This window comes from Pseudophryne corroboree, chromosome 4 (genome assembly GCF_028390025.1).
Source record: "Pseudophryne corroboree isolate aPseCor3 chromosome 4, aPseCor3.hap2, whole genome shotgun sequence".
Lineage (NCBI taxonomy): Eukaryota > Metazoa > Chordata > Amphibia > Anura > Myobatrachidae > Pseudophryne > Pseudophryne corroboree.
In genome coordinates this window covers 365,525,496-365,551,967 of record NC_086447.1, presented here as the reverse complement: position 1 = coordinate 365,551,967, position 26,472 = coordinate 365,525,496, and the positions used below count along the sequence as shown (strand labels likewise).

The following is a 26,472-nucleotide window of genomic DNA, read 5'->3' as shown; positions in this document are numbered from 1 at the left end:
ATCCGATGCTGAAAAAGCGTTTGACAGGGTGGACTAGGACTTTTTTCTGGCATTCTGAAACATTTGGGGCTTGGCAATGCCTGTCTCCATAGAATCTTATCTCTTTACACTTCCCCATCCGCCAAAATTAGGATTAATGGCTCCCTTTCTGATTCCTTTTCTATCTCCAACGGCAAACGACAAGGTTGCCCATTATCCCCGTTGCTTTTTGTCTTATGCATGGAGGCATTAGCTCGAAGCATCAGGGCTAATCCAAATATCTCTGGTTTGCTGATAAAGGGGACTGAATACAAACTGGCTTTATATGCCGACTACTTACTCGCTATAATTTCAAAACCGGTCACCTCATTACCGAATCTGATGGTAGAATTTGATAAGTTCGGAGCCCTCTCTAATTTTAAGATAAATTATTCCAAATCTATTGCTTTTGAATGTAGTAGAGGGTTTGAAATGTTCCTTCCCTTTTATTTAGCATGACCACAAATTAAAATATTTGGGGATACTACTCCAACGACTTATTCAAATTTTTCTCCTTGAATTTTAGCCCCTTGTTGGCGAAGCTTCGCCTAGACTTCCAGAAGTGGAGGAAATTGCGATTATCGTGGTTTGGCAGAATTAATTTTGTCAAAATGAATGCCCTCCCTAGGATATTATTCTTTCTCCAAACCCTCCCTATACACATCCCACTACTTTGGTTCCGGGATGTCCAGACTCTTACTTGTGCATTTGTTTGGGGCTGCAACACACCTAGATTTAAACACGACATCTTATTTAGGAGAAAACACCAAGGTGGACAACAGCTCCCACATATTTCTAGCTACTATCATGCGGTACATTTGAATAGGATTTTGGAATGGTCGCGGGCCAAAGACTGCAAACAGTGGGTTCTCCTAGAGGAGGGCTGTCTCCCACATTATATCGAAATTGTACCATGGCTACCTATCCTTCCGAAGGTTACCCACCCCACGGTCTTCCCCACACTTAAATTATGGACCAAGTCCATAATCCTCCAAATGGTCCCCTTTAACTTCTTTTCTCCATAACCCCGAGTTTGTTCCAGGTCTTCATGGGACAGCCTTTACTCAATGGGCGGAAGCCGGGTTTTTCGGGGGTCGGTCAGCTGGTGAGTTCGGGCAGGGTGCGATCATTTTCAGATATTCAGTCTCTTTGGAATATAATCAGTTCTGATTTTTGGAAGTTCCTGCAGGTTCATCATTTCATAACATCTTCCAATAACATTTCTAGGGATCTCACCGTATTTGAAAAAATGTGTGTCTCTCCTAGATCTCCTACACATACTATCTCTCAAATTTATGCGCTTATTATGGAAGACCTGTTTCCGCAACCTCCTACTTTTATGACTTCCTGGGAGAGGGAATTGCCAGGGCTACCTACACAGATCAATTGGGATTCCATATTTTGTAACGCCCAGGCGAGCTCTTTATGTTTATCAACATTGGAGACTCTTTATAAGCTCATATATAGGTGGTATAGGACTCCCCTTGTTCTTAATAAAATGTTTCCCTCTCTCTCGAATCTTTGCTGGAGATGTAGAAGCGCCCCAGGAGCCTTGTGCACATATGGTGGGACTGCCCTCTTATAACTCCATTTTTGACAGAAGTATTTAAATGCTCCGAGCTGATAGTAGGGGATGTAGTCCCTAAGGACCCAGGATTTTGGCTTCTCAATCACACCTCCGCGGTCGTGCATTCCTACAAATGCTCCCTATTGAGACATCTTAGCAACGCTGCAAAAGCGGTTATTCCAACTCTTTGGAAATCCGCCTCACCGCCCTCGATTAAGCTGTGGTTTAAAAAGATTGATTACTTTTTAGATATGTAAGACCTTATCTCCTTCTCAACAGGGAAAACCATTAACTTCACAGCCATCTGGTTTCCCTGGTATGATTTCAAGGAGTCACCTGTATATCGATCCTATATAACTACTTAGTTTTTCTCCCATTACGTATTCTGTATCTCTTTAGTATGTTTCAGATCTCTAATTGAAAAAGTCCTCCCTCTTATCTCCCAAAGGACTCATCCTCTCTATGCAGATACCTTCGCCTACCTCTATATTTCACAACTTCTCCTTTTCTTTTTTTCCTTTCCTTTCCTCTCTTTCTCTCCTTTCCTATATTTCTCTGACGTCCTAAGTGGATGCCGGGACTCCGTAAGGACCATGGGGAATAGCGGCTCCGCATGAGACTGGGCACAACTAAAGAAAGCTTTAGGACTACCTGGTGTGCACTGGCTCCTCCCCCTATGACCCTCCTCCAGACCTCAGTTAGAATCTTGTGCCCGGCTGAGCTAGATGCACACTAGGGGCTCTCCTGAGCTCCTAGAAAAGAAAGTATATTTTAGGTTTTTTATTTTCAGTGAGATCTGCTGGCAACAGACTCACTGCTACGAGGGACTAAGGGGAGAAGAAGCGAACCTACCTGATTGGAGCTAGTTTGGGCTTCTTAGGCTACTGGACACCATTAGCTTTAGAGGGATCGAACACAGGACCCGACCTCGATCGTTCGGTCCCGGAGCCGCGCCGCCGTCCCCCTTACAGAGCCAGAAGCATGAAGATGGTCCTGAAAATCGGCGGCAGAAGACTTCGGTCTTCAACAAGGTAGCGCACAGCACTGCAGCTGTGCGCCATTGCTCCTCATGCACTCCTCACACTCCGGTCACTGATAGGTGCAGGGCGCTTGGGGGGGGGGCGCCCTGAGCAGCAATATTAACACCTTGGCTGGCAAATTAATCACAATATATAGTCCTAGAGGCTATATATGTGAAAAATACCCCTGCCAGAGATCCATAAAAAGCGGGAGAAAGTCCGCCGAAAAAGGGGCGGGGCTATCTCCCTCAGCACACTGGCGCAATTTTCTCTTCACAGTGCAGCTGGAAGACAGCTCCCCAGGCTCTCCCCTGTACTCAACTCAAAGGGTTAAAAAGAGAGGGGGGGGCACTAAATTTAGGCGCTAAATTGTGTATTATAGCAGTTATAAGGGAAAAATCACTGTGGGAAGTGTGAATCCCTGTATTATATAGCGCTTTGGTGTGTGCTGGCATACTCTCTCTCTGTCTCCCCAAAGGACTTTGTGGGGTCCTGTCCTCAGTCAGAGCATTCCCTGTGTGTGTGTGCGGTGTGTCGGTACGGCTGTGTCGACATGTTTGATGAGGAAGGTTACGTGGAAGGCGGAGCAGATGCCGATAAATGTGATGTCGCCCCCTGTGGGGCCGACACCAGAGTGGATGGATAGGTGGAAGGTATTAACCGACAGTGTCAACTCCTTACATAAAAGGCTGGATGACGTAACAGCTGTGGGACAGCCGGCTTCTCAGCCTGCGCCTGCCCAGGCGTCTCAAAGGCCATCAGCGGCTCAAAAAACGCCCGCTACCTCAGATGGCAGACACAGATGTCGACACGGAGTCTGACTCCAGTGTCGACGAGGTTGAGACATATACACAATCCACTAGGAACATCCGTTGCATGAGCTCGGCAATGAAAAATGTATTACACATTTCTGACATTAACCCGAGTACCACAAAACAGGGGTTTTATGTTTGGGGAGAAAAAGCAACCAGTGTTTTGTTCCCCCATCAGATGAGTGAATGAAGTGTGTGAAGACGCGTGGGTTCCCCCGATAAGAAACTGGTAATTTCTAAAAGTTACTGATGGCGTACCCTTTCCCGCCAGTGGATAGGTCACGTTGGGAGATATCCCCTGGGGTGCATAAGGCGCTCACACGTTTGTCAAAAAAGGTGGCACTGCCGTCTTAGGATACGGCCACTTTGAAGGAGCCTGCTGATTAAAAACAGGAGGCTATCCTGAAGTCTGTATATACACACTCAGGTACTATACTGAGACCTGCAATTGCCTCAGCATGGATAGTGCTGCTGCAGCGGGGTCTGTTACCCTGTCAGGACAGGGATACTATTTGGCTAACCATAGAGCATATTAAAGACGTAGTCTTATATATGAGGGATGCACAGAGGGATATTTGCCGGCTGGCATCCAGAATTAATGCAATGTCCATTCTGCCAGGAGGGTATTAGGGACCCGGCAGTGGATAGGTGATGCTGACTTTAAAAGGCACATCTGCCTTATAAGGGTAAGGAATTGTTGGGGATGGTCTCTGGGACCTCGTATCCACAGCAACAGCTGGGAAGAAATTTTTTTTTACCTCAGGTTTCCTCACAGCCTAAGAAAGCACTGTATTATCAGGTACAGCCCTTTCGGCTTCAGAAAAGCAAGCGGGTCAAAGGCGCTTCCTTTCTGCACAGAGTCAAGGGAAGAGGGAAAAAAGCTGCACCAGACAGCCAGTTCCCAGGATCAAAAATCTTCCCCCGCTTCCTCTGAGTCCGCCGCATGACGCTGGGGCTCCACAGGTGGAGCCAGGTGCGGTGGGGGCGCGTTTCGGGAACTTCAGCGACCAGTGGGCTCGCTCACAGGTGGATCCCTGGGTTCTGCAAGTAGTATCACAGGGATACAAGCTGGAGTTCGAGGTGACTCCCCCTCGCCGTTACCTCAAATCAGCCTTGCCTGCTGCCCTCGGAGAAAGGGGAGGTAGTACTGGCGGCAATTCACAAGCTGTACTTCCAGCTGGGGATAATCAAGGTACCCCCCCTTCAACAAGGCCGGGGTTACTATTCCACAATGTTTGTGGTACCGAAACCAGTCGGTTCGGTGAGACCCATTCTAAAATTGAAATCCTTGAACACTTATATACGAAGGTTCAAGTTCAAAATGGAATCGCTCAGGGCGGTTATTGCAAGCCTGGAAGAAGGGGATTACATGGTATCACTGGACACCAAGGATGCTTACCTGCATGTCCCCATTTACCCTCCTCACCAGGAGTATCTCAGGATTGTGGTACAGGACTGTCATTACCAATTCCAGACGTTGCCGTTGGTCTGTCCCCGGCACCGAGGGTATTTACCAAGGTAATGGCCGAAATGATGATACTCCTTCAAAAAAAAAAAAAAAGGGAGTTATAATAATCCCTACTTGGACGATCTCCTTATAAAGGCGAGGTCCAGGGAGCAGTTCTTGGTCGGAGTAGCACTATCTCGGGAAGTGCTACAACAGCACGGCTGGATTCTGAATATTCCAAAGTCGCAGCTGGTTCCTAAGACGCGTCTACTGTTCCTGGGTATGGTTCTGGACACAGAACAGGAAAAAGTGTTTCTCCCGGAGGAGAAGGCCAAGGAGTTGTCATCTCTAGTCAGAGACCTCCTAAAACAAATACAGGTGTCGGTGCATCAATGCACGCGAGTCCTGAGTAAGATGGTAGCTTCTTACGAAGAAATTCCATTCGGCAGGTTCCATGCAAGGATCTTCCAGTGGGATCTGTTGGACAAGTGGTCCGGGTCGCATTTTCAGATGCATCGGCGGATAACCCTGTCTCCAAGGGCCTGGGTGTCGCTGTTGTGGTGGCTGCAGAGTGCTCATCTTCTAGAGGGCCGCAGATTCGGCATACAGGACTGGGTCCTGGTGACCACGGATGCCAGCCTTCGAGGCTGGGGGGAAGTCACACAGGGAAGAAACTTCCAAGGACTATGGTCGAGTCAGGAGACTTCCCTACACATAAATATTCTGGAACTAAGGGCCATTTACAATGCCCTAAGTTAGGCTAGACCCCTGCTTCAACACCAGCCGGTGCTGATCCAGTCAGACAACATCACGGCGGTCGCCCATGTATACCAACAGGGCGGCACAAGAAGCAGGATGGCGATGGCAGAAGCCACAAGGATTTTCCGAAGGGCGGAAAATCATGTGTTAGCACTATCAGCAGTGTTCATTTCCGGAGTGGACAACTGGGAAGCAGACTTTCTCAGCTGGCACGACTTCCACCCGGGAGAGTGGGGATTTCATCCAGAAGTCTTCCAAATGATTGTACACCATTGGGAAAGGCCACAGGTGGACATGATGGCGTCCCGCCTCAACAAAAAGCTAAAAAGATATTGCGCCAGGTCAAGGGACCCTCAGGCGATAGCTGTGGACGCTCTGGTGACACCGTGGGTGTACCAGTCGGTTTATGTGTTCCCTTCTCTTCCTATCAGGATAATAAGAAAAAGAGGAGTAAGAACTATACTCATTGTTCCGGATTGGCCAAGAAGAGCTTGGTACCCGGAACTTCAAGAAATGATCTCAGAGGACCCATGGCCTCTGCCGCTCAGACAGGACCTGCTGAAGCAGGGGCCCTGTCTGTTCCAAGACTTACCGCGGCTGCGTTGACGGCATGGCGGTTGAACACCGGATCCTGAAGGAAAAGGGCATTCCAGATGAAGTCATTCCTACGCTGATTAAAGTTAGGAAAGAAGTGACCGCAAACCATTATCACCGCATTTGGCGAAAATATGTTGCGTGGCGTGAGGCCAGGAAGGCCCCAACGGAGGAATTTCAGCTGGGCCGTTTTCTGCACTTCCTACAGTCAGGGGTGACTATGGGCCTAAAATTGGGTTCCATTAAGGTCCAGATTTCGGCTCTATCGATTTTCTTCCAGAGAGAACTGGCTTCACTACCTGAAGTTCAGACTTTTGTTAAGGGAGTGCTGCATATTCAGCCTCCTTTTGTGCCTCCAGTGGCACCTTGGGATCTCAACGTGGTGTTGGATTTCCTAAAGTCACATTGATTTGAGCCACTTTAAACCGTGGAATTAAAATATCTCACGTGGAAAGTGGTCATGCTGTTTGCCTTGGCTTCGGCCAGGCGTGGGTCAGAATTGGCGGCTTTGTCATGTAAAAGCCCTTATCTGATTCTCCATATGGATAGGGCAGAATTGAGGACTCGTCCCCAGTTTCTCCCTAAGGTGGTATCAGCTTTTCATTTGAACCAACCTATCGTGGTGCCTGCGGCTACTAAAGACTTGGAGGCTTCCAAGTTGTTGGATGTAGTCAGGGTCCTGAGAATTTATGTTTCCAGGACAGCTAGTGTCAGGAAAACTGACTCGTTGTTTATCCTGTATGCACCCAACAAGCTGGGTGCTCCTGCTTCACAGCAGACTATTGCTCGCTGGATCTGTAGTACGATTCAGCTTGCACATTCTGCGGCTGGACTGTCGCATCCTAAATCAGTGAAAGCCCATTCCACGAGGAAGGTGGGCTCTTCTTGGGCGGCTGCCCGAGGGGTCTCGGCTCTACAACATTGCCGAGCAGCTACTTGGTCGGGGTCAAACACATTTGCTAAATTCTACAAGTTTGACACCCTGGCTGAGGAGGACCTAGAGTTTGCCCATTCGGTGCTGCAGAGTCATCCGCACTCTCCCGCCCGTTTGGGAGCTTTGGTATAATCCCCATGGTCCTTACGGAGTCCCAGCATCCACTTAGGACGTCAGAGAAAATAAGATTTTACTCACCGGTAAATCTATTTCTCGTAGTCCGTAGTGGATGCTGGGCGCCCATCCCAAGTGCGGATTGTCTGCAATACTTGTATATAGTTATTGTTTAACTAAAGGGTTATTGTTGAGCCATCTGTTGAGAGGCTCAGTTATTATTCATACTGTTAACTGGGTATAGTATCACGAGTTATATGGTGTGATTGGTGTGGCTGGTATGAGTCTTACCCGGGATTCAAAATCCTTCCTTATTGTGTCAGCTCTTCCGGGCACAGTATCCTAACTGAGGTCTGGAGGAGGGTCATAGGGGGAGGAGCCAGTGCACACCAGGTAGTCCTAAAGCTTTCTTTAGTTGTGCCCAGTCTCCTGCGGAGCCGCTATTCCCCATGGTCCTTACGGAGTCCCAGCATCCACTACGGACTACGAGAAATAGATTTACCGGTGAGTAAAATCTTATTTTTCCTAAGCTGTTTTATTAGACCGTTTCCCTTTTATATGTTTTGATGTTGGAAAAATAAGCAGACAACTCTTTTCCCTGCTTTGGGTGCTTTAAATGTTTTGTATTGACATACATGATATGCGATGATCTTGTCCCCCATTTTTGGAAATGTACTGTTAAAATGATTTGTCTTCTGCCTTAATAAAAACAGTTTAAATAAAAAAAAACTTGGTTTAGTGGTTTGGGCTAGGGGTTAGGGGATTAGGGTTAGTTTAGGGCAGTGGTTTCCAAACTTTTTGGAATCACGGCGCCCTAGAATATCAGAATTTTTTTCACGGCACCCCTAGGCCAAAAATTTCTTATTGAGAAACTTAGAAAGAAATATTACATTAAGTAGATCGCATTTATATGTCATCCTTAGGGTCAGTTGTGTGGTGAGGGACAAGATTTGCTTCTGTTTGGCCACATATTTTATGACTGGCAGCCACCAGCACTGGTTTTGCCTATTATATTGACCATGAATAATTTGAATTGGTCCTGGACCACCAACTCAGGGCACCCCTGCAAGTGTCCCGAGGCACCCCAGGGAGCCACGGCACACAGTTTGGGAACCTCTGGTTTAGGGGATTGTGTTAGGGTATTAGGGATAGAATTTTAGGGTTGGTTTAGAGGTTTGGGTTAAGGTATTAGGTGTAGGGGTTATGGATACTGAGAGGTTTGGGGTTAGGATTGTTAGGGTATTAGGGATAAGGTATTATGATTAATGTTTAGGGTGAGGTTTAGGTTAGGTGGTAGGGATTCTCTACATCCTGGATTTACTAGGATCGTACCGGATTTGGGGTATGTGCCCCAGCTCCTGGGGATAGTGGTGCAAAGAGAATGGTTTAGTCAACTGGTGGTCAGTGGAGCGAAAGGAACAGAGCCCCAGCCTATAGCACACATTTATCAAGCAAGTATTACCTCCTTGCAGTGTCCAAGCAGGGTACCCAGCAAGTACTGTAGTGTACAGGTGTTTGAATTAGAGGGAGGTCAAAAAATAGTTTCCTCAAAGTAGTTTTGCAACAGTAGAGATTTCAAGTAGACTGTTAGCCTACTGTTTCATCCTGTTTAACTCCTGTAAAACTCTTAATAATGATTTAAATGTTTAAACACTTAGAAAATAAAAATACTGGATGCAGCACATACACTACTCAATAAATAGTGATGCAGACTTGTGTGCTGAATGATTGAACCCCACCCTCAATACCCTCTTCCCATATCAGACTTGCAATAAAAGGCAGACTGAATGGGCCTATTGGCCCTCATTCTGAGTTGTTCGCTCGCTAGCTACTTTTAGCAGAAATGCAAACACAAAGCCGCCGCCCTCTGGGAGTGTATATTAGCATAGCAGAATTGCTAACGAAAGATTAGCAATTGCTAACGAAAGATTAGCAATTCTGCTAATATTAGCAGAATTGCTAACGAAAGCAATTTCCTTGCAGTTTCTGAGTAGCTCCAGACCTACTCCTAGATTGTGATCACCTCAGTCCGTTTAGTTCCTGGTTTGACGTCACAAACACGCCCAGCGTCCGACCAGCCACTCCTCCGTTTCTCCAGCCACTCCTGCGATTTTACCTGGCACGCCTGCGTTTTTTAGCACACTCCCTGAAAACGGCCAGTTTCCACCCAGAAACACCCACTTCCTGTCAATCAGCAGAGCGATTGAAAAGCTTAGTTCGCCTGTGAGTAAATAGCATAGTTTTGTGTAAATTTGCTTAGCGCGTGCGCACTGAGATGCATACGCATGCGCAGAACTGCCGGATTTTAGCCTATTAGCAATTCTGCAAAAATTAGCAGCGAGCGAACAACTCGGAATGAGGGCCATGGTTCTTATCTGTGTTAGGTGCCGCGGTCCGCGGCGCCACTCCGTCTGCTTCCGAGCGATGCTCATGGCTGCCGCACCTCCCTCCCTGCCCGCCCGGCGCCTAGCAACGCCAGGACGCCGTGCGTACTGTAGCCGCCGGGTCCCTGGCAACGCTAGGACGCCGGGCGTCCTCAGCCGCTGGGTCCATAGCAACGGGGACGCCATTGGCGGACCGCGTTCCCCGTTGCCAGATAGGATTGATTAGTGGCTCGTGCAGCAGGGCAGCTGCACGGCAACTAGTAATTAGGGTCTGGGGGCTGGTTTTGCTGGCCCTCCTGTCATTGGCCAGCAGGGTCTTTTTATGGGAGCCAGCACACTGCAGCCTCGCTGGTGATAGCTTCCTGTATGCTGTTCCTGCCTTGCAACGTCTGTTCCTGGTCAGCTGTATCTGGTCGATCCTGCTCCCTGTGCTCCTGAGTTCTGGAGTTCTGAAGCAGGTCCTGGGAATCCTTCCTGTCCAAGTGAACCTGTTGCGGTCATCTGGGGGTTCTCGCTTGTTGGGGTTCTCTCCCGGTTTCGTGAGTAGCGGCTCCTGCCGCGTGTTGCGGCCTAGGCCGCTTAGTCCCTGTTTTACTTTTGTATTGGTGGTTTTTGCGGAGGTTTCCGCTTTTCACTGTCCTCCCCGGAACTCGGCGGTGCCGTGTGGGGGAGTGGACAGTGGTATCTTTTGTTGTTCTTTTCCTTTGGCGGCGTGCCGCACATATATTTAGTTTTAGGGTAGTTAGTAGCCCCTAGCTTCTGTTTGCTTTAGTTAGAGGTCCCCTTGTTATTATCCTGTCTCGGTTCACGCCTTGTCGCACTCTAAGACCTGGGGGAATCGGAGTTGGGCTGACCTAATCCGCCCTTCAAACGCGGCTGCCGTGGGCCCAAGAAACCATAGTCACTCAGGTGTGAACTGACCACACGGATAAAACAACGGAGGTAGGGTGCTAGGGGCTATTCCCGTACCATCCCTTATTTCAGCGTCACGTCCTGGTGCTCTGGACTCTCTACACAACATCTCTCTAGTTCTGAGCATCAGGAACGTAACAATCTGCTGTCAAATTCTATGTTTCTATGTAACTGCTATTTTTATTACCATGGTCAGACGCTCTTAACAAAAGCTCTAGTTACATTTGGAATGTTCTAGACGACCAATAGTGGTTCACAATGTTCAACAATATCCATGGACATGCTAAGTGAATGGCTCCCAGGAATGTTTAGGTGGTTACTAATTTTTATTTCCAACTCTGCCCTCTCCTAACCATGCAGACACTGCTATTTATCAGCTCTAAGTGTGCTTTAGCCCCCAATATATGTTTTTATACCAGTTATATAAAATGATACCCCATCTAAGGATAGCATTAGCGCCCACCTAAGCAGTGGTGTAACTACCGAGGGTGCAGGGGGTGTAGCTGCTATGGGGCCCTGGCTTCTTCCAAGGCCTGCAGCTCCCCCTGCACCTTGCCACTGGGTACCTCTGAGGCCCGTTGCTCCCCCTACAACCCCGGTCTCTCTGCCCCACCACCTACCTGACCATCAGCAGGGAGTGCAGGGTGCAGTTATTTAGGGGGCATGGCCTAATGCAGTGAAGTGCCCGCCGCCATCAGAGGCCTGTACAGTAACCAGGTAATGACTCTCCTGCTAAGTCCCACTCCCTCTCTCTCCCCCCCTCTCTCTCCTGCTCACTCCCCCTCCATGTCTCCCCCTCTCTCTCCTGCTCACTTCCACTCTCTCTCATTCCTACTTAATCCCCTCCCACTCTCCATTTCCTGTTCACTCCCCCCTACCCTCTCCCCCTCTTACTCCTGCTCACTCCCCCTCCCTCTCTTCCCCCCTTTCTCACTCCTGCTCACTCCCCCTCCCTCTTCCCCCTCTCTCACTCCCACTCCCTCTCTCTTCTGCTCAATCGCACTCTTTCTTTCTCCCCCTTTCTCTCCTGCTCACTCAGCATCCCTCTCTCTCTCTCCTGCTCATTCTCCCTACCTCTCTCCCCTCTGTTTCTCCTGCTCACCTCCCCCTCTCTATCTCTCCCTGACACTCTCTCTCACTCTCTCCCAGGCACTGTCTCTCTCTCTCTCTCTCTCTCTCTCTCCCTATCTCCCTCTGACACGGTCTCTCTCTCTCTCTCTCTGACGCTGCCTCTCTCTGACACTTTATCTCTCTCTCCCTGACACACTCTCTCTCTCTCTGCCTGACACCCCGTCACTCTCTTTCTCATGTTCCCCCTTCTTTCTCTCCCTTCTTAACACTCTGTCTCTCTCCTCTCTTACTCCCCCTTCTCTCTTTCTCCGACACTGTCTCTCTCTCTCCCCCTGACACTGTCTCTCCATCTCTCTGTACCTGACACTGTCTCTCTCTCTCCTCCTGACATTGTATTTCTCTCTCACGTGCACTATTTCTCTCTCTCTCTCTCTCTCTCTCTCTGACACTGTCTCTCTCCCTCACTCACTCTCCCTGACACTGTCATTTAATCTCTCTCTATGACACTGTATCTCACTCTCTCTCTCTGACACTGTTTCTGTATCCCTGACACTTTCTTTCTCCCTCACCCCCTTCTCTCTCTCTTTGTCACCCTTTATCTCTCCCTCTCTGTCTGTCAGTGATGTTCTCACTCTCTCATTCCCCTCTCTTTCTCTTTCCCTCCCTCCCTGACACTCTCTCTCTCACTCCCGCTTGCTCCACTCCCTCTCTCTCTTACTCCTTCCACCTCTCTTTCTCACCCTCTCTCTCTCTTTCTGATGCCCTGTCTCTCCCCACTCATCCCTTTCTTTCTTTCTTTCTTTCTTTCTTTCTTTCTTTCTTTCTTTCTTTCTTTCTCCCTGACAGCCTCTCTCTTTCTTGCTCCTCATTCTTTCATTCTCTCTTTTTCCATGAAACCCTACTCTCTCTCTTTCTTGCTCCTCTGACACCCTCTTTGTCTTTCTCTCACTCCCCTCACACTCTTTCTCTTACTCCCCTAAGTGGCATTGTAGTGACAAGGGGAGGGGGATGTTCAAGATTTTGCACAGTTCTAGTTGCACCCCTGCATCTAAGGATACCATTAGCATTGGTATGCAGTTAAGTTGCCGGCAGTCAGGATCCCGGCAGTCAGGGATCCCGATCGCTTACAATGCCGACAGTCAGAACCCTGGCTAACACAGGGACTATTCCCACTCGTGGGTATCCATGACACCCATAGAGTGGGAATAGAACTTTTGGTGAGCACAGCAAGGCTGCAAGAGAACTCGTAGCACTCGCCCCTCTGCCGGCATACTGACAATCAAGATGCCGTTGTCGGTATACTGACGGCTGGCATCCCGATTGGCGGAAAATCCTACCGATCCCTTAGCATGGATAGCCTGAACTGTTTCAAAAGCCGAGGAGAATGTCTGAGGGACTACTCTAGGTGCCTGGGAGGGGGAAACCCACAATAGATCATATACAGAATAAAATAACATAAAGTGTTCGTGAATTTAAAATTGGTATGAAGATTAAAGCAAAAGATAAGGAAAAATAAAAAAAAGACAAAAGTAATAAATAGGAGACAAAATAAAAAAAGTGGTCTGAAACTCACTTGACCCAGAAACCCTGCATAGACAAAACAGTTCTAATTCTGTAATTTTCTTTTCCAACGCAATATACAGTAATACAAAGAGAGCACCCAGGGAACATAAATCAAAAAGCAATGCTACTTGAGAGATCCATCTACAGTATGTTGTCTCAAATGGGTCTTGATGTGTAACAGAGAATAACGCTTTCATCTAAAATCAAACCAATTGGAGAACATAAAGCAAAATGTAATATTATGAAAAAGCATGTTCCTTTATGTGACATTTGGAGAACAAAACATACAATAGAAGACAACTACAAACGATTACATATACCCTGATTACACTTGTTTATAACATGATTCTCCATATAAAACAGCACACATTAAAAATAAAATGTATGACAACATTGACAAAGCAACCTCATTTTTATGAGAATGTTTGTACCATATACGCAGTGGCGGATCTTGCCACAGGCAAGCAGGACTTTTGCCCGGGGCGCCGCCTTCCGGAGGGCGCCGCACCATGGCAAGATCCTCCACTGTCAGTGTGCGCCCCAGCAGTGTCCCCCCGCTGTGCCCCCCCTCCCGCTGTGAGAAGGGAACCAGACGCTATGCGTCTGGTTTCCCTTCGTGGCGCTGGTCCTCCCCCTCTCTGAAGGGAATCAGACGCTAAGTGTCTAGTTTCCCTTCATGGAGAGGACCTTTGGTGTGCGGTGCGCGATGACGTCATCGCGCACCGCACAGCATTGTGGCATAGACGCTAGGGGTCATAATTGACCTCTAGCGCTTATGCTGTGCTATGGGAGAGACGTCATGACTGACGTCTCTCCCATAGATCCGAGGAGAAGAGCGGCGCCGGTCTGCAGGGTCTGGAAACAGGAGCGGGGTACAGTAAGTATACTTTTTTTTTTTCTTTTTTTTTTTCAGCGGCGCTACAAATGGGGGGCGTGACTGACCACGCCCCCATGTTAAGCCACGCCCCTAACTTTTGCCCGGGGCGCCGCAAGGGCAAGAACCGGCCCTGCATATACTGTATGTATGCTTACCATACTATCCCTTCAAACCAAGACACTCATGATTTACACAGGTTCTGTGCTTAAAACCAGGTGAATGCACTCTTGAAGTCAGCCAGCCACAGCACCTGTGTAATTCATTAGTGTCCCGGTTTAAAGGGATAGTATGGTAAGCCTACATATATGTATCTTCTTTTACATCTCAATACTGTTGAAGGACAGGCACTCTACGCTGCCTCTGCCCTTGTACTAGAACAGCGGTGGCCAACCCGCTGCTCTTTCTTCATCCAGATGCGGCTCCTGCAGACCGCCGTTCCTGACAGTCTGCACCCGGATCCGCCTTTGCAGCAGGGCTGCATGGACAGGAGAGGAGACGCGAGCGCGATGCTGGCATTTCATCATGGCCACGCTCCCTGCCCTGTCTAACCTCCTGCCAGTGCCACGATCAGTGTGAAATAGCCCATACAGGTGAGGGCGGCTAGATACTAGAGATGAGCGGGTTCGATTCTCATAGAAACGAACCATACTGAACTTCAACATTCGAGTCCGGTTCCGAGCCAGGCTCGGGTTTTTCCCGCCTAACTCGGAAACCCGAACGAGTCAAAACGTCATCATTCCACTGTCGGATTCTCGCGGGATTTGGATTCCATATAAGGAGCCGCGCGTCGCTGCCATTTTCACTGCAGTCTCGGAGAGTGTAGTGAGAGGACGTGTCTCCGTCCTCAGTGTCTGTGTGGGGGCGGTAAAGTGGGGTGGCGAGTCTAGTGCTGTGTTGTGCATGCTCAGTCCAGTCCAGTGTAGTCAGTGTCTTATGCTGCATCAGTCCAGCCAGTCACAGTGTTGGTGTCCCCTGCTGCTATATGTCCCCAGTGCTGCTTGCTGCTGTATAAGTCCCTTGCAATTTTGCTGTGTTGTCTTGCATCAGACCAGGGGTAGTGTCTTGTGCAGCATCAGTCCAGTGACCAGTCACAGTGGTGGTGTCCTCTGCTACCATATATCCAGTGTAGCTGTATAAGTCGCTTTCAGTGGTGCTGTGTTGTCCTGCATTAGACCAGAGGAAGTGTCTTGTGCAGCATCAGTCCAGTGACCAGTGATGGTGTCCTCTGCTGCCATATATCCAGAGCTACTGCCGTATAATTCCCGTGATACTGGCGTATAATTCCCGTGATATTGCCGTATAATTCCCATGATACTGATGTATAATTCCTGTGATATTGCCGTATAATTCCAGTGATATTGCCATATAATTCCCGTGATACTGGCGTATAATTCCTGTTATATTGCCATATAATTCTCTGAATACTGGCGTATAATTCCTTTGATATTGCTGTATAATTCCTGTGATATTGCCGTATAATTCTCTGAATATTGGCGTATAATTCCTGTGATACTGCCATATAATTCCTGTGATACCGGCGTATAATTCCTGTGACATTGGCGTATAATTCCTGTGATATTGCCATATAATTCTCTGAATACTGGCGTATAATTCCTGTGATACTGGCGTATAATTCCTGTGATATTGCCGTAGAATTCTCGGAATACTGGCATATAATTCCTGTGATACTGCCATATAATTCCCGTGATACTGGCGTATGATTCCTGTGATACTGGCGTATGATTCCTGTGACATTGCCATATAATTCTCGGAATACTGGCGTATAATTCCTGTGATACTGGCATATAATTCCTGTGACATTGCCATATAATTCCTGTGATATTGCCATATAATTCTCGGAATACTGGCGTGTAATTCCCGTGATACTGGCGTATAATTCCTGTGATATTGCCGTATAATTCTTGGAATTCTGGCATATAATTCCTGTGATATTGCCGTATAATTCTCGGAATACTGACGTATAATTCCTGTGATACTGCCATATAATTCCCGTGATACTGGCGTATAATTCCCGTGATACTGGCGTATAATTCCTGTGATATTGCCGTATAATTCTCGGAATACTGGCGTATAATTCCTGTGATACTGCCATTTAATTCCTGTGATACTGGCGTATAATTCCTGTAATACTGTCGTATAATTCCTGTGATATTGGCGTATCATTCTCGGAATACTGGCGTATAATGCCTGTGACATTGCCGTATAATTCTCGGAATACTGGCGTACAATTCCTATGATATTGATGTATAATTCCTGTGATATTGAAGTATAATTCTCAGAATACTGGCGTATAATTCCTGTGATATTGCCGTATAATTCTCGGAATACTGTCGTATAATTCCTATGATATTGCCATATAATTCCTGTGATATTGCCGTATAATTCTCGGAATACAGGCGTATAATTCCTGTGATATTGCCATATAATTCTCGGAATACTGGCGTATAATTCCTGTGACATTGCCGTATAATTCTTGGAATACTGCCGTATAATTCCTGTGATACTGCCATATAATTCCCGTGATACTGGCGTATAATTCCTGTGATACTGGCATATGATTCCTGTGATATTGCAGTATAATTCTTGGAATACTGGCGTATAATTCCTGTGCTACTGCCATATAAATCCTGTGATGCTGGTGTATAATTCCTGTGACATTGCCGTATTATTCCTGTGATATTGCCATATAATTTTCGGAATACTGGCGTATAATTCCTGTGATACTGCCATATAATTCCCATGATACTGCCATATAATTCATATTATCCTGCCGTATAATTTCATATAAATCAATATAATTCCGTATAAATCCAGTCCAGTGGTGCTGCCATATAAATTCAGTGGTGCTTTCCTGTGCTGTATATTATTTACTCCAAATAAAGGTGTTATTAATATTTAATCCAAATAATTTTTACAGGGTTTGCCCTGTGAGGTGTAGGGGTACGCTCTCAAATGCCGCATATTGTGTTATATCACTCCATAAAAATAATGGAGAACAAACATTTGAAAGGATAAAATAGGGAAAGATCAAGAACCACTTCCTCCTAGTGCTGAAGCTGCTGCCACTAGCCATGACATAGACGATGAAATGCCATCAACATCGTCTGCCAAGGCCGATGCCCATTGTGATAGCAGAGGGCATGTAAAATCCAAAAAGCCAAAGTTCAGTAAAAAGACCCAAAAACATAAATTTAAATGGTCTGAGGAGAAACGTAAACTTGCCAATATGCCATTTACGACACAGAGTGGCAAGGAATGGCTGAGGCCCTGGCCTATGTTCATGATTAGTGGTTCAGCTTCACATGACGATGGAAGCCCTCATCCTCCCGCTAGAAAAATTAAAAGAGTTAAGCTGGAAAGAGCACAGAAAAGAACTGTGTGTTCTGAGATGGTATCACAAATCCCCAAGGAGAGTGCAAGTGTGTCGGCGGTTGCGATGCCTGACCTTCCCAACACTGGACGGGAAGAGATGGCTCCTTCCACCATTTGCACGTCCCCTGCAAGTGCTGGAAGGAGCACCCACAGTCCAGTTCCTGATATTGAAATTGAAGATGTCACTGTTGAAGTACACCAGGATTAGGATATGGGTGTTGCTGGCGCTGAGGAGGAAGTTGACGATGAGGATTCTGATGGTGATGTGGTTTTTTTAAGTGGCACCGGGGGAGACACTTGTCCGTGGGATGAAGAAGCCCATTGTGATGCCTGGGCAAACTACCAAAAAATATATTACTCCCAGCGCTTGCTCAATATCACACATACAGCTTGAAAATTGTTGAATTAATTTTTGTTTTATTTATAGACATGTAAATAAATACTGGATAAAAAGAATAATTTAAAAGCTGGATAGGTATAACGTATATGTTTATTATATAACAATTAAAATTCTAGAACTCTGAATACCGGTACAAACATATAACAAACAAAGACAAATAGTGAAAAAAAGACGAAAACTTAGGGTTTTGGTGAATAGGGAAAGGTAACAGATGAAAAAAGTACAGATAGTTGTGCAGATGGGTAGATACGCTAGTGTGCGTTTTACTCTATCCACCGGTATAAATATGTATAGTTTGTTGATGTTATTGGGTAGTTCTAAAGATGCCAGGTTATGTTATGAACAAAAGGATTAAAGGTCCTGGGAAATGTAACAATATTGTTACAGTGTCTCCGTCCAAGAGGGGTTTCTGTGCAGGTGGATACAATTTCTCAGTTTTTATATCGTTACTCACAGTCTTAGTAGTCAGAAACGGTGCTGTATCTGCACTCGTCCAGGGGATCCTCTGTGTCCTGTTGGATGCCGCTGCTCGTAGCGTGCTGGGGGTGTTTTTGCCCGCACTCATCCAGGTGGTAATCTTTGTGGTCGGAACGGTGCTGTATCTGCACTTGTCCTGGGGACCCTCTGTGTCCTGTTAGATGCCGCTGCTCATAGCTTGCTGGGGTTGCTCGTTCGCACTCGTCCAGGCGGTCTTTTGTGTTTAGCTCAAAAACTCTTTTTCGGTGGTGTGTGAGCGGGCGCTGATCCGGGGTACGGAGTAGTCGTCTGCCGGCAGACTTGAATGGGGTTTGTGCCGCGGGAGGACAATGTCTAAGTCCCAAACTCGGAACCTCTGCTTTAATCCATCAGTTTTGGTATACACAGACAAGTGTCACCACACGGAGGAGTAAGGGCGGAAATGACGTAATACACAGCCCACGAGAAAGGGCAAACCGGAGGATAAAGGTACGGAGCATGAATGAATGGATATCCTGATGAAGCCTGAAGCAACAGGTGAAACGCGTAGATCAGCCACGGGCTCGGACTTAGACATTGATAACATCGATGGTGTGAAACCATCTGTAAGGGAACCATCAATGGTTTTGATCATCGATGGTCACCCTTACTTTAATGTTGAGTTAGTCTCGGCCAATCAGGGCTGGGTGTGTGGCTTCACAGGTGTCGGGGGCCGGAGATATGCTCCGTGTCCCTGACACCCTGAAAGATAAGAAATAAAATAAAAAATGGATAACTCTTTAACATAGATGGCGGGAAACCATCTGGTTCTCCCTCATCGATGGTAAAAGCAGTTAACATCGGTCATAGACATCGATGATATTGAATCATCGATGTTCGATGGCCAACCCTAGTCCTGTGGCCTTCCAAGTTTGCAATCTGGAGGTGCGGCCTCATGCGGAGGGGGCATGACCCCGCGGGAAACCCCCTGTTATATCACGCTTTTGTGACATGAGCCGAGTGCAGCACCCAACTCCCTGTCACTGTGGGCGAGTTGGCATCATTGTGTCTGCACCTCTCTTGTGACACGGGGGGTCATTCAGAGTTGTTAGCTCGTTGCCGATTTTCGCAACGGAGCGATTAAGGCGAAAATGCGCATGCTCCTCCCTAAGTTCCTGGATGCCAAATCACCGTCCTTAGTATCTCTGTACAGTATGTTCTATTAGTGTACTAATTAGCACGAAACAGCTTATTACGTACAACACAGATTCTCACAGCACAGATTCTCTAACGCTGACGATCTACAGTACTGTGTTGCTCGAACAGTTAGTTGCGTCAGAATACACTAATTTATATTTACTGGTATGTCTATAGGTGCTCATTACCGCTGTGTATTTTAGATAGCGAATGAGTCACTCCTGCAGATTTACCCCAATTTGTATGAAACTTGTGTGCACCTTTCCTTTGAATGTTTTACAATGGAATACACAGAAAAAAAATAATAACAAAGTGAATGTCACAGGAACACACCAAAAAAACACACCCCAAAAAAAATATTGGCACTTTGGAACCCGGGACTCTCAGCATGGCAGACGGGAGCCTTCATCGCTAGCCCACAACACTGCATGGAAGATTCTCAAGTTCATGTGTAAAAGTACTGCAAAGAGAGATTCCTTCCCATTGGTGTTTGTTTATGCCATTAGGGGACTCGGGCGCTCATTTAGTGCACTGTACATACTGTAAAGTCAATGAGCTACATTATTCCTTTCACACATTAGTTGCGTCTGCATACACAAGTGTTCACACATTAGTTGCGTCTGCATACACTAGTGTTTTAACACGTTCGTTTGCATCTGAATAAACTATTTTTTTTTTTTTACTTTGTCCGTCTGACCATTGGTCACCATCTGTGTGTACACTATGCAGTACAGGACTGTATATTAACATTAAAGTCGTCACTGACCATTTGCCAGAGCTTGTACTATAGATCAATCCGCCGCTATTCAAACTAAAGTACTGGATTAGTGAAGCATTAGCCACCCAGTGGTGGAGATGTGTATTGCATGCTGAGTATCTAGTCGTGCCTCAACGTGCCTGTCCGTGATTAAACTCAGCAACCATAGCTATCGCCTAGGCATGACTAAACCTCCGTCTAGGCGCAGAAACAGTCAAGATAACGGAGGACCCATCTGCACCTGCAATTTGCTATTGACAACCTCCATTACCAATTCCGGGCCTTACCGTTTGTACTGACCACGGCTCCGCGAATCTTCACCAAGGTCATGGCGGTTATGACGGCCTTACTCCGCCGTCAGGGCATCAGGATCCTACCGTATCTAGACGACTTGCTGATCCTGGCCAACTCACCAGAAGTTCTCCTCCGTCATCTGGATCTGACGGTCCAGTTTCTGCAAGGCCACGGGTGGCTCACCAACTGGAAGAAATCATCCCTGCTCCCTGCTCAGAACATGGTGCACCTTGGGACATTGCTGGATACTCACAACCAGCGATTGTTCTTGTCTCAGGAGAAAGTCCTGAAGCTTCAGGACAAGATACGCTGCTTCCTCTCTCGTCCGCGTGTGTCGATACACTCGGCGATGCAAGTACTAGGCCTCATGGTGTCGGCTTTCTACATGGTGGAGTACGCTCAATTTCATTCATGCCCTCTGTAGAAGCTGATTCTTGTCAAATGGGATGGCCTGCCTCACCGGATCAGGTCTCAAATGATCTCCTTGTCTCCGGAGGTTCATGTGTCACTGACCTGGTGCTTACAGGACCAACGATTGAGCAGAGGTTGTCCCTTTTGGATCTCCAACTGGGTCCTTCTGATGACGGATGCCAGTCTGAGGGGCTGGGGTGCGATGTTGGAGCAACACTCTCTTCAGGGTCGCTGGACCAGGGAGGAATCTCTCCTACCAATAAACATTCTAGAATTGCGGGCAGTGTTCAATGCTCTGAAACTGGCCCAGCATCTGGTACAGAACAGACCTGTTCAAGTACAGTCAGACAACGCCACCACGGTGGCATACATAAATCATCAAGGCAGCACTTGAAGCTGCATGGCAATGATGGAAGTGTCAAAAATTCTTCAATGAGCAGAATGCAATTTACCAGTCATAATGGCAGTGTTCATTCCTGGGGTCCTCAACTGGGAAGCGGACTTCCTCAGTCATCAGGACGTACACGCCAGAAAGTGGAGCCTTCATCCAGAAGTATTTCAACTCCTAGTGGACAAGTGGGGCCGACCAGACGTAGACCTGATGGTGTCTCGACACAATCATAAGGTTTCCGGTCTTCGGAGCAAGGACAAGGAATCCTCAAGCAGTGTTCGTGGACATTCTTGCAATTCCATGGAACTTTCGGCTGCCGTACGTGTTCCCTCCGGTGTCACTTCTGCCCAGGGTGATAAGGAAGTTCAAGCAGGAAGGAGGAATCCTACTTCTGATCGCTCCAGCGTGGCCCAGATGGCATTGGTTCTCAGACCTTCAGGGTCTCTCGTTGGAGCATCCTCTTCTGCTTCCACGACCAGACCTCCTTGTTCAGGGCCCTTGTGTCTACCAGGATTTGGCCCAGCTGGCTTTGACGGTGTGGCTCTTGAAAGCTTCCGTACTGAGGGCCAAAGGTTTTTCTGAGGCGGTCATTCAGACTATGTTGAAGGCCCATAAGCCGGCTTCTGCTCAGATTTACCATAGGGTCTGGAATTCTTACTTTGCTTGGTACGCATCTAACAATCATGACATTTACAAGTTTAATACAGCCAAACTGGCCTTCTAACAACAGGGCCTGGACTTAGGCCTTCGTCTGGCCTCCCTCAAGGTTCATATTTCTGCTTTGTCGGTATGGTTTCAGAGAAAATCTTGCGGCTCTGCCTGATGTTCATACATTCACTCAGGCTGTTTTGAGGGTTCAACCTACCTATGTTCCACCTGTGGCTCCTTAGGATTTGTCGGTGGTTTTGGAGGCATTACAAGAGTCTCCGTTTCAACCTCTTGAATCTGTGGAGCTTAAGTGGCTTTCTCTTAAGGTATTGTTTCTGCTGGCTATTGTCTCTGCTAGATGGGTATCAGATTTGGGCGCCTTGTCTTGTAGGTCCCCCTATCAGATTTTTCACTGTGTCCGGGCGGTTCTTAGAACGCGCCCTGGTTATCTACCCAAGGTGGTATCTTCTTTCCACCTTAATCAGGAGATTGTGGTTCCGGCCTTTGACTCTCCTGATTTGTCCTCCAAAGAGCGGTCTTTGGATGTGGTACGAGCTCTCTGTATTTATGTGAAGAGGACAGCCTCTGTTAGAAAGTCTGATTCCCTCTTTGTACTGTTTGGTTTTCACAAACGTGGCTGGAATGCTAACAAGCAGACCAGGCCAAATGGATTAGAATGGTGATTGCACATGCTTATGTACAGGCTGACCTTCCAGCTCCTGCTACCATCAAAGCCCATTCTATTCGGTCTGTTGGACCTTCTTGGGCAGCCCGCCGTGGTGCGACCCTTGAACAATTGTGCAAGGTGGCTACGTGGTCCTCAGTAAACACGTTCATAAGGTTCTATGCCTTTGATACTTCCGCCTCCCAGGATGCTTCCTTTGGACACCTGGTTCTTGTGCCCGCTACAGTTCATCCCCTCCCATGAGGAACTGCTTTAGGACATGCCCGATGTTAGTCCCTGTGAAATACAGTGTACCCTGCTGCAGAAAAGGAGATTTATGGTAAGAATTTACCTTTGTTAAATCTTTCTGCGAGGTACGCTGGATTCCACAGGGCGCCCACCCTGACGCACTTAGCTTCTTTGGGTTTGTATGGCATTAGCCACTGATACCTTCTCCTGTCGTAAGAATGTGGTGTATGTGGCTACTAATGGTTGTTGTCTCTTTTACCTGCTACTGCATTGGACTGGTTAACAAAACTGAGCTCCTGTGCATGGAGGCGGGGTTATAGAGGAGGCGGCGCTGCGCATCTTGGAAACAGTCAAAGCTTTTAGCTTGTTGGTGCCTTGGATCAAGATCCTACTCTACACCCCGATGTTATTCCCTGTGGAATCCAGTGTACCTCGCAGAAAGAGATTTAACAAAAGTAAGTTCTTACCATAAATCTCCTTTTTTGGCAACTGCATTGGGCGATGATGTCTGTCTCTAGCATTAGCTACTTAACTGGCTAATATATTATTGAATTAGGTTAAGGATATCTCTTTAAAACTTATCCAACACAAACAAATATCTAAAAATATACATTTTTCAAACATCGGTGACCAATTGGACATTGCACATCTTGGCTTTGTTTTTTGCCGGTGGCTGCTCCTCTCTGCAGCCGCTGGGTGGAAACGGAAGGTGAGAGCTGTTTCGTTTACATTGCCGCTGTGGCTGCAAATCTTTGGAATGGGGGTGCTGCCGGGCTATCCGATCAGCAGTAATCGGCAGCATGGCAGGCACTGGGAGAGAGAACAAGGAAGCAAAGGTGCCGGGAGGACCCCCTGACAGTAGCAGCTGCTGGAAGATTATTTTGCCGTTCTCAGCTACGCAACAATAAACTATGGCTAGGTGTAGTGCTGGACTATGGCTAGGTGAAGTGCTGGCTCCTCAACACTGTTAACAACTACAGGTAACTGAACACGAGACAGGGCACTCCTTTGGACACTCTGCAGTAGCCCTATTTGCTGGAGGGTGCCGTTCCAAGCACCCTGAAGGCCACATGCAGGTGACGCAGGGCAGCCATAGTGGTGCCCCAGGACCCTGTGCGATGGCACCGCTTGTACACCTCTAGTTAAGGTCCTAACAATGGCATAGCTATAGTAGCACCATGAGGTGTGGCTGCTATGGGTCCCCGTCCGCTTCCAAGGCCCGGCTCTCCCCATGCACCCAGTTACTGCTGTTGTGTCAGCACAGCCACACCTCCTCCCAACATCATTGATTGGATGCTGAGAGATGGAGATAGCCGGGACAGGAATGGATCCACTAAGGGGGATATTTTGCAGCTTAGCCAATATGATTGTAAATGGCCTAGGGGCAGATATACAAAAATTTGGATAGAGATAAAGTGGAAAGAGGTGCACTACCAATCAATCAGATCCTGTCATTTTTAAAATACTTTATCACTCTCCAAGGCTTAGTAGATCTCCCCCTGGCTGGCTGGACACAGCTCACCCCCTGCCTAGAGCTGCATCATGTGAATGTGACTGTGTGTTAGGAGGGGAGGGGGGGGGGCGAGTTCCCTCATTGCCTCCCATGAACCCGCCCAGAAATGCATGCCAAGGGGAGGTTCCTGTGGAAATTATGCTATGGACTCCCATAGGTCCTAATTTGATGGTTAAGTTAATGTCTCCTTCACTTTTGGATAATGTTTAGACATTGATTGGTGTAGTATTTCTCTTTAGCATGTCGTATTATTGGCTGGGAAGTTATGGACACATATGGCGGTATCCTATTAGCCCCAAAGTACTTTTGGACAGTAAAAAAGGGCCGGATATTGCGATTAATGACCGATGGTCATTACTGCTGTATCCAATCAGAGGCCACAATTGGACCTGTAATCGTACAATAACACATGAGATCCGGGATAAGGCCATATGTTTTCGCAGCTCTGGTGGTCCATTATCGCAGATTATTCAGGCACCAGAAGCAGAATCCCCAATAAGTGCCGGCATCAGGAGAAAACGATAGAATCGTACCCCGTGATCCTATTAGCTGTGGGAAAGTATCGCTGCAAATAGTATACCAACCATAATAAAGTACCAGGGGATCTGTGGTAGAAATTATATGGGTTTTATTAGACTAAGATCACACAAATGGAGCTTCTAACTGGTCTTCAGAGATGTTTTGTCACAGTGATCTTTATATCTATGAGATGAACTAATTGCTTTGTATATGTGATATAAAGACTCACTGAGGGTCTTTGCTGGGTCATTATTGTGTGTCCAGATAGTAGAATTTATTGCACCCTGAGTCTGAGACAGCAATTGCTGGAAATAGTATGGTGTTGGCATTTAAAAGACCTCAGATTTTTCTAGTGAAGTTGCTAAGCAATAGTGTGATACCCCACCAAAGGGGGTCATTCCGAGTTGTTCGCTCGTTGCCGATTTTCGCAACGGAGCGATTAATACAAAAATGCACATGCGCATGGTACGCAGTGCGCATGCGGTTAGTATTTTAGCTCAAAACTTAGTAGATTTACTCACGTCCGAACGAAGATTTTTCATCGTTGAAGTGATCGGAGTGTGATTGACAGGAAGTGGGTGTTTCTGGGCGTAAACTGGCCGTTTTCTGGGAGTGTGCGGAAAAACGCAGGCGTGACAGGGAAAAACGCGGGAATGTCTGGAGAAACGGGGGAGTGGCTGGCCGAACGCAGGGCGTGTTTGTGACGTCAAACCAGGAATGAAACGGCCTGAGCTGATCGCAATCTGTGAGTAGGTCTGGAGCTACTCAGAAACTGCTAAGAAATTTCTATTCGCAATTCTGCTAATCTTTCGTTCGCAATTCTGCTAAGCTAAGATACACTCCCAGAGGGCGGCGGCCTAGCGTGTGCAATGCTGCTAAAATCTGCTAGCGAGCGAACAACGCGGAATGACCCCCAAAGTACCTTGTCCCTGGACCCTGTGCTGGGGGATTTCTCTGGACTGCCGGGGTTAACGTCCCCTTTCCCACCCCAAGAGTTCTGCAGCTGTGAGGGGTGTGCAGGACACAGGATTTAAAAGTGAAACTAGGAGAAGGTAGAAGGAAGCAGGCATTAGCAGCGAGTCAGAGATTGGGGACACAGAGGGGGTAATTCAGATTTGACCGCAGCAGGACATTTTTTAGCAGTTGGGCAAAACCATGTGCACTGCAGGTGTGACAGATATAACATTTGCAGAGAGAGTTAGATTTGGGTGGGTTATTTTGTTTCTGTGCAGAGTTAATACTGGCTGCTTTATTTTTACACTGTAATTTAGATTTCAGTTTGAACACACCCCACCCAAATCTAACTCTCTTTGCACATGTTATATCTGCCCCCCTGCTGTGCACATGGTTTTGCCCAACTGCTAACAAATTTGCTGCTGCGATCAACTCTGAATTAGGTCCAGAGTGCAGAGAGACGGAAACCCATGGCCAGCAGGAGTGTGAGCCACAAACATACATATGTATTTGTATGTAATATACTGTATGTGCTGGCAGCAGTGACATATTAACAGAGGAGGAAGCACGTGACCA

General features: G+C 47.3%; 1 long non-coding RNA gene across 1 annotated transcript in view; it reads left to right on the top strand.

Annotated features, from left to right (window-relative positions):
• LOC134909561 (uncharacterized) overlaps window positions 1-26,472 on the top strand; it is a 309,906-nt gene that overhangs the window by 181,161 nt on the left and 102,273 nt on the right. The gene's annotated exons all lie outside the window — the stretch shown is intronic.